This window comes from Chenopodium album, chromosome 9, assembly GCF_948465745.1.
Source record: "Chenopodium album chromosome 9, dcCheAlbu1.1, whole genome shotgun sequence".
Classification (NCBI taxonomy): Eukaryota; Viridiplantae; Streptophyta; class Magnoliopsida; order Caryophyllales; family Amaranthaceae; genus Chenopodium; species Chenopodium album.
Window position 1 is genome coordinate 35,744,513 of NC_137842.1, and position 8,707 is coordinate 35,753,219.

Sequence of the window (8,707 nt, forward strand, 5' to 3'; positions counted from 1 at the left end):
CAGATTCAAGTTAAGTGAAGACTGTTAACATTCTGTGGTTTTATTTTGTAGTCGCTAGATGTTGCTTATGGAGAACCACATCCAATGGACTGTCGGGATGTCCCTTCAGATGCTGTTATTTGGATCAGGTTGCTCAGCAGGTACGACTTACTAATTCTTGTTATGTCTAAATTGTTTGTATAATAGGGGATAAGTTTTTATATGTGAATGCAAAGTTTGAGTTTCATGTGTTTTACTTGTGTTCCTCGTTAGGTGATTGATAAGGTAACTCCAAAGCTACTAGCTGTTATAGACAACAAGTGTGATGAGGTCCTCCATCAGTTCTATGGGATGATGTCTATGGGTATTGATCGGGCAAAAGCCACAAGAAAAGCAAACATGCCCAAGGAAGTTGTTAGGGAAGTAACAAATCCTGTTGGTGAGGAGAGTGCTGGTGGAACGGTTGGGTTGGCAAAGCCTTTGAGCCAACAATTTGAATCGGCAGCAGAGGTTGTAGATATTACATTGAATGAGAAGGGGTTGCAAGCAGATGAAGGTGAATGTCACCTGGATGTTGTTGTTGGATCGATATCAATCATCGATTCAACAACAGTAGGGGAGGGGCTTCCTGGGAAGGAAGTCGTTGGGGCAGAAGCCAAGGGTGGTGTTGTTGGGACAGAAGCCATGGGAGGTCTTGATGGGGCAGAAGCCAAGGGAGGTCATGATGGGGCAGCAGCCAAGGAGGGTGTTATTGGGGAAGAAGCCAAGGAGGGTGTGGTTGGGGCAGGAGCCATGGAGGGGCCAGAGTTTCAAAGCGCTTCCGAAGCAGAATTGGAAGATGAAAAAAATGAGGACATGGAGCCTGGACCGCAAATAGTTGTGGGGTTGTTAGGAACTAGGGGAACAACTGTTTTGGTTGATGCTCAGTGTACTTCTGCAAGCTACTCTTCATGTGATGAGGAAGATGATTGTGATGGGATTGGGGAGAAAAGTGGTGACAAGAGGGTGGTGAAGCCTACACAGGCAGCCTTGTTTAGCAACACGGCAAAGACTAGGAGGCATACATCGTGCGAGGCACGTTTGATCAAGTTTGTTAAGGACTGGAAGCTTCAGAAGGATCCACTCAGGTAATTGAGTACCCCTTCATGATGTTCAAATTATAACTGATGTCCACTTTCTTAATCGCAAATGTTAATCAATCACTCTAATCATATTATCTGCTTATTTGATGTTATGTTGGTGATTCTTAGCCCTAGTACTGTGTTGATAAAGTGTGACCACCAAGAGGCGAGCCAGAGGGATTGCTATGAAGTGGTGCACTATAAGTCGCGGGTTTCAACAGATTATGTTAGAATGGCCAGCGTCCTATACAACAAGCAATGGGCCACCAGGGACTTTGTCAACAGAAGCAAGCGTATTATGCTTGATCCAAGCTATTCGATACGTTTTAAATAGGTTGTTTTGCTGTTAATCATACATAGCAGCAAGTACACTTGAATGTTGTTAATGGTTATTGCAAAAAATTTGTAGAATCGATTAATGTTGAATAAAGGAAAAGAAGAGCACATTGCTGACAAGTATTGCAAACTTCTTCTTAGCTATAAGCTACCGCAGATTCGAGCGGTAAGTTATATACTTTGCTAAATTGATTATGTTGTTTCAGGAACATATTCTAAACTTGGTTATGGCTTACTTGTCGTATTAGGTCTTCATCCCTGTGCTGGAAGTTCCCAAGGATTCCCCAGACGAGTCCCATTGGTGGTGCTTGGCTTTGTATATGAAGGGTCAACAGTTGTGGATGATAGATTCTTTGTACCCTGATCCATTCACCAAACATGCTGAGGTGTTTGAACTTCTGGTAGATTAATATAGAGTGTGTCGAGTTATTGTGCTTGCTCTTTGACGGTACAGTATTGGCTTAATGTTTTTTCTATAACTATACAGGTTAGTGGTCTCGACGCACTGTTTGAAATTTGTGATCCTCAGTGGACAAGTGGTCAGCTAAAATCGTGGACACGATGCACTGTTGAGGTCCTTGAGCCCCGGGATAAGTAAGCACTTCTTTAATTATTTGGTTAGTAGTGTAAAAGTTTGAGATTGTTGTGTGTGTTGATTTTGGTCCTCCATTGGTGCAGCACATACTGTGGAGTGTTTATGCTGGCATGTATTAAGTTCTTTGCCAGAAGATTCACCACTAAATTTGGTGTGGTAAGTCGCGTATGTTTATACATTGGTGTTGTTGTTGGGTTAGGTTTTGTGAAAAGTTGTTTAATGGGTGTGATCTTACATTGCAGGGGAGGATCACGCCTGCTCGAGAGAATCTGTTTCTGGACGACGTGCAGTGTGAATGCAACGAGCTGAAATACGTCCTGGGGGATTTGACCGCTGGTTCTAGGATGTCAACGCGGAATCATTGACGATTTAGTCAACTTTGTGATGATTTATTATATTTTTTGAAGTGTTGGTAAACATTAGCTGTAATTATTTTGGGAGGTCTGATGGATAGTTAGTGCACATTTCCTCTTTCTGGTTTATCTATGACCAGGTTTTTTGTCACAGAAAACACAGGTTCAATCAGTTAGAATTTAGGTGGTACAATCTACACCATTTTTTTAGTACTATTGGGGCAATTAGAATTTAGGTGGTACAATTAGTGGGTTTGGTACCATTTTGATGCTTTAAGTATAGTGTTTTGACCATATGCAGATTATTAATGCTTTAATTTCAATGTAAAAAGCGGTGGTAGAATGTGTATGCTATTCGTTGTTATTTGCTTCCAATGGTATTTTACAAGTGCCAAAGGTACACTCGAAAGCTGTTTTGTGAAATTATGCTATGAATGGTGCATTGCATGTGAATCAACAATGTGATCACTTCAAATTGGTACAATATTGGTGGAATTTGGTAATGAATGGTACTCAATGGACAATAAAAGTACCACTGGGAAATTGAATCTACAAAATGCTACAGAATGCACCACACTCTATAAGTACTAGGGCTGTAGGGGACAGAGTTGTCTTGTCATAACAAACACAAGCACTCTGGGAATGTTACAAAATGTACCATCTTAAACATTTTCTATACTAACGGGAGTTATAAGTACCACTGTAAAATTTTGCTACAAAATGCTTTGCGAATGGACTTCAGGATTACAATTACAACATTAAAGGGAGTTATTATTTGCAGTTATTATCCAACTACCAATTTCACACTTAACCCTTGGTAAAAGTGCAAGATTAATTGCGTGGTGAGTGGATGCAATCCAGTGGTACATTATTATATAAGATAGTAGCATTACTTATACCATTTAATTCTTTTGTTAGCATAGTGGTATATTCCATCAGCCACTGCGATCTAAGGAAAATGTAGTAAGTCACAAAGTAGGTGGGAAATCATTTATTGTTTCTTTAGAGTATGTATAAACGTTCACAGAGGACTATTTAGATCATACACCCCTTTCTTCTTGAGTATATACACTAATAGTATTATGGGGGGAAATAGGAGCAAGAGGGTGGTAGCTAAGAAGGTGAGGGATGCAAACAAAGGGGTTTCTCATAAGACCCCAAAGGGACTTATGAAGCGGTTGGAATTTATGAAAAACAATGGATATCATGATCCAAACGGTGTCGTTCGAGACTTCTTTATACCTAAAAGAGGTAGAGAGATGATGTTCTCGCACCGATCGGCGACGATAGCCCGTGGTGGGCTTCAAAATCCCGTAACTGGGATCGATTTCCATCCCGAGTTCCCATTCCTATCGCCTTTCAAAATAGGAGGTCCTGCACACTTTCGGAAAGAGGCATATTGTTTCATGCACTACCTAGTAGATGCTCACAAGATTGCGGTTAGTGTCAACCTCCGAGAATTCAATGAGTTACTGATTGATTGTGGGCGTTCTCCATGGTACTGTCGCCATTGGATTCGATTTTGGGAGCTCTTTATGTCCTACTATGATTGGGCTACTAATCTGGAGTACATGCTCAACAACCACTGTAAGGAAGGTGAGACATTTTGCCTTCTACTACTTGGCCATGATTTCACGTCCGACTATGACAAAGATGTGGTTCATGTCACTGTAGAGTGGATGAATTTCTCTCACGAGGATCCTTATGATATCATCCACTCCAGTGAGGAGCAATGCATGTACTTTAGGAGCAAGATGTTGGCTAAAAATGGGTACGATGAGATGCAACACCTTGATCTCATTACTAGGGAGCCTTTTGACTATGACGACTACCCACAATGGTATGTCAATAGGTTGAAGGAGGCGAAGCAAAGGTATGACAACAAGGTCAACCCGGATTCCGGATCTTTTTGGGACGGACATGCGCCTGACTACAATGACCCCTACGTGGAGCCGTGGGAAGGATACCAAGATTTCGGGTTAGACGATGACTGATTGCTGCTAGGTTATTCATTTCCTAGTTATGCCTGCTACTTATCTGCTTTTGATTATGTTGTTTTTTATATTGATGTTCATGTAACGTTGTTAGGCATGTTTTATGTATCATCCAACGTGAGGTGGTACAATCTCTCCTTTCTTTTAATGACATTATGTACTATTTTATATTCAGTAGCACATTTACCTCTGCATAGATGTACCTTTACAAATCTTATGTGCTTTCAATACGCTAGGACTAACAACTTTGTTCAATCCTGACTTGCAAGAGAATATTAAAAACTACATAGATTTTACAATATCCAATACTACCATTAGTAAGATTTTACAATATCCAATACTACCAATAGTACGAGTTTAACATTTTAAGTAAAAAAACACAACCATTAGTAAGATGGTAAGCCCGATTTTCACGATGTTTACGCTATTGACAACGCCCCCAATATTGTTTGGTGGTCCGTCCTTGACGAGATCAGATTCTACAGCCCATTCCCAGTACCCGCAGTGGCGACATTTGTAATACGGCCTCTTCGGATTTATTTCCGACATTGAGATGTGAAACTCCACGAGGGTTGACTCATCCCCCAAGCAGTTACATATTTTGGCAGATATCAACGAGATATCTGGGGAAGCACATGGACGACGAATCAACCGGCTCCCAGAGGATGCTGAAGACATAGTAGACATTGCGATAACGGTTTTTTTAAAGAGGTTGATGATTGTTTTGAGTTACGTTTTTTCAACTTCTATTGGGGTTAATATAAGGGCAGGGTACCATCGTTGATGGCGGGAAATGTAGTAAATTACCCCGCCTTTTTTTCGTAAAGAAAAAAAAATAAACAAAGAATACGTACATCAGACCACCTTTTGCACCATCTACATTTTTTTCACATTTCTTCACCTATTATTGTACCGCTGGTGTTATGTCCATATTGCTTAAAGTACCACCAAGAATCATGACAACATCAGAAGTACTTCTGTATGTAGAGCAATGTACCACCAAGAATCATGAGGTGCAATACCTTTCATTTCAACAACAGAATTTCGCTAAAGAACATGACAGTTTGTAAAAAGTAACACTAACGACTGTCTCACAAATAAGTTGATTGTTCAACGCATAGTCTTAAAAAAAATGCATAACAAAACATTTCAGTCTTAACAAAAGAAATAGAAATGCAGTAGACACAAAAGTACTAAATAGAAGAACTAGTACCCCCGATACATCACCATCTCCAACCAGTTTCACCTCCACATCAAAGGTCCTTCCCGAACTGTTCGTGGTGCGACCCATCAAACGCCAATCCTGATGCGAACCAGTGGCTGTTTATGTCAGGCTCCTCGTCTGAGCTGCAAGGGTCATTGTTCAGTTCTTGCTGAGGGGGGGATGTAAGTCCATGTTGGAGGAGGCGGCTTCAAATGCAGAAATATTTTTATTAAGATAACTTAAAGACGGCATAAGGAGTTTAAAGTAATAAGTGGTCCATACTATGTGAAGCACCCTAAAAAAAGAACTTACCTGAAAAACGGCATCCAACAACATTCCCTCTGGCCTTGTTGATGTGTACAAGAAAGTAGCAGTAAGCGCCCTTGGCCTCCACAACACCAATACTCCCCCTGGATTGTTGTCTAGACCAGCTGGCTCCACTTCATAGTCACTTGGGAGATCACCCAACAGGTCGTTCCTTGCGTACTGACTGTCTACACGAGCTTCCAATATGATTACTAGAATTGGGTTGAAATGGTGATAAAGGGTAGTGAAGTTACAAATAAACGAAGGACGTGTGCATCCTCTGGCATTCCAACACAAAGCAAACGACCCAAACCGTATAGTAGTCTCGTTGCTACTACTTGAGGCCAGATACTCTCCTGTGTAACTAACACGGTGGTATCTCTTTCTGATAGGCAGAATACGGGGGACCTTCGGCTTCATGGTGTAACCCGATATATTGAGCCTCATGTGGGTTTGGCCGTCGACAACCTTCATTACATGGAGCGTATCCGTGTATGACCCAACAAATACATTACGCCACATCATAGGTAATGCATATATGGGTGCCTCGAATATGTTCAGTACGGGCTCCAAATCAATTACTTTAGCCAATTGGAAGGGAATTGTTCGCAACGAAGAAGAGGAATAGAAGACTTGGATCAGCCAAAAAATCATTACAACTGCTCCTTCATTGTAGCAGCCTACTAAATCCTCAAGCAGGGGTAAATGCCCGAGAACAGGGCTTCCGTCCTCGAGAACCATGAGCTGAGTTGGGGAGCACATTCCTTGTAGAAGAAGTGCCCTCAAGTTTTGGATAGGATGGAAAAAACCACCTTCTAAGTGGTCTATTGTCTTCAAAAAATTCACAACATTTAATTAAGTCTACTTCGTTGTATTCCCGCTCCGATTTCTGGAAATACAAAATGGGAAAATGTGGGTGGGGTACGACATGAACATATGAAACGGGAAGTGGATGAAAGTTCTCCATTGATGTGATGAAACCAAAAGGTGTCAAAGGTTGGAAGAAGATAGGAAGGGAAGGATGATGTACTTCAGCAATTAGAGGAAGTGAGTGGGGTGAGAATGTGAGCTAAGTTAAAAAAAATATAGAATTTGAACTAGTTTCGTGGGAGGGAAAAGTTAAATTTGAATATTTGATCCTATTTACCATGTTACCGTGGTAATCCTACTACTGTAGGTGACGCAATAGGTGCAGCACTAGGCCAGAGAACTGTCTTGTCAAAGAAACACTAAATCGAATATAATGGTACATATATGTACCATTGACTAACTAACTGGTTTTATTTGTACCACTATATGGTCTTCATAGGTATCATTGTGACAAAGCTGAACTACCCAAGTGTGCACTCCAACTTAATGTGAAGATCGAATTTCATTTGGTGGAACACACATACAAGTGCATTGAAGGACTCTCAGTGGTACAAATCTTATGGTAATATGTACCACTATTAACAGGATAATAACCATTTGCATTACAACGGTACCCTTACTAGTGTTAATGGCATCCATTGTGTAAAAGCATATAAACTTCAATAGTAAAGGGATGTTAACTAATTGTGCACTTGCATTGATTACGACTTTATATGCCACATTCAAAACACATGTTACGTCACACAATACATCGGTGAAGTTATCAGTTGTACGTAATTAACAATAACAATTACTCGTAATAACTATTTTGCATACAACCTACACAAGTACGCAGACTAGGTAGCTAACTCATAAAAACTTTGTAAACAATGTCAGTTGTAACAAAAGAGATTACGTTGCGTATGATAACTACGTTATACATAACAACATTACTCAACAGCGTCCAAATGGTTGTCCATACATTATGCTATTTTGGGAAACGTACTTAGAACTCACTAGTTTTTTGGGCCAAGTAATTAAAAATCAGAAGCTATTTTGGAAATTTACTTAAGACTCACTAGATAATTATGTACCACCACATATCCTTACGTACCATTACGAGGTAATTGGTACCCTAATGTATTATAACTTTGCACAGTGGTACCCTAGACTTTGCCCTCGTAAATGGTACGTCTTATAATTCTATAATGTGCCATTAAATATTCAGTGGTACGATAGGTGAAAATCAAAGTACCAATTATGTAGTACCTTAATCCCTTTGTTTGTTGTGTCAAGTAAGAGATTGAGGAAGTGATAACTATGAAGCCATTGTTGATGTATTTTTAAGCCCGCAAGTGCATACACATGATATATTGTACTAAGAGTTGATATATTAAGTCTATAATTGAATCAATACTACGAATAGTCTTTTTACTTTGTAAAGCATGTATTCCAAATGGTTGCCATTACAATTATGAAGATCCCTATAGACGATATATGAATGATTATGCGCGGTACCCGTATGATATACGACCAACGAATAATCACTACATGAGTAAAAGAACCGCTTTTATATATGATATAAGACATTTAAAATCTTATATCACTACATGAATGCTTTCCATACATTTTAAATGTCTTTCCTTTCTTTGTCTACTATGGAATCCTAATTCACGTTACGTACCGCTATGCCTGCAGCGGTACAATCCTTTATTTATTGTGGTAAATTATATAACTTAATTATACCACCTTGTTATGAACGGTACATCTTGTTGTCGATTCTTTTTTTTTTTTTTTTTTTTTTTTTTTTTTGAAACAAGTTGTCGATTCTTATATCACTACATGACTGCTTTCCACATTTTAAATGCCTTTCATTTCTTGTCCTTCGACATTTTAAGTGTCTTTCTTTTTTTGTCCTACTATGGAATCCTACTTCAATCATGTTATTTTTGTTAGTCGCCATTGAATAT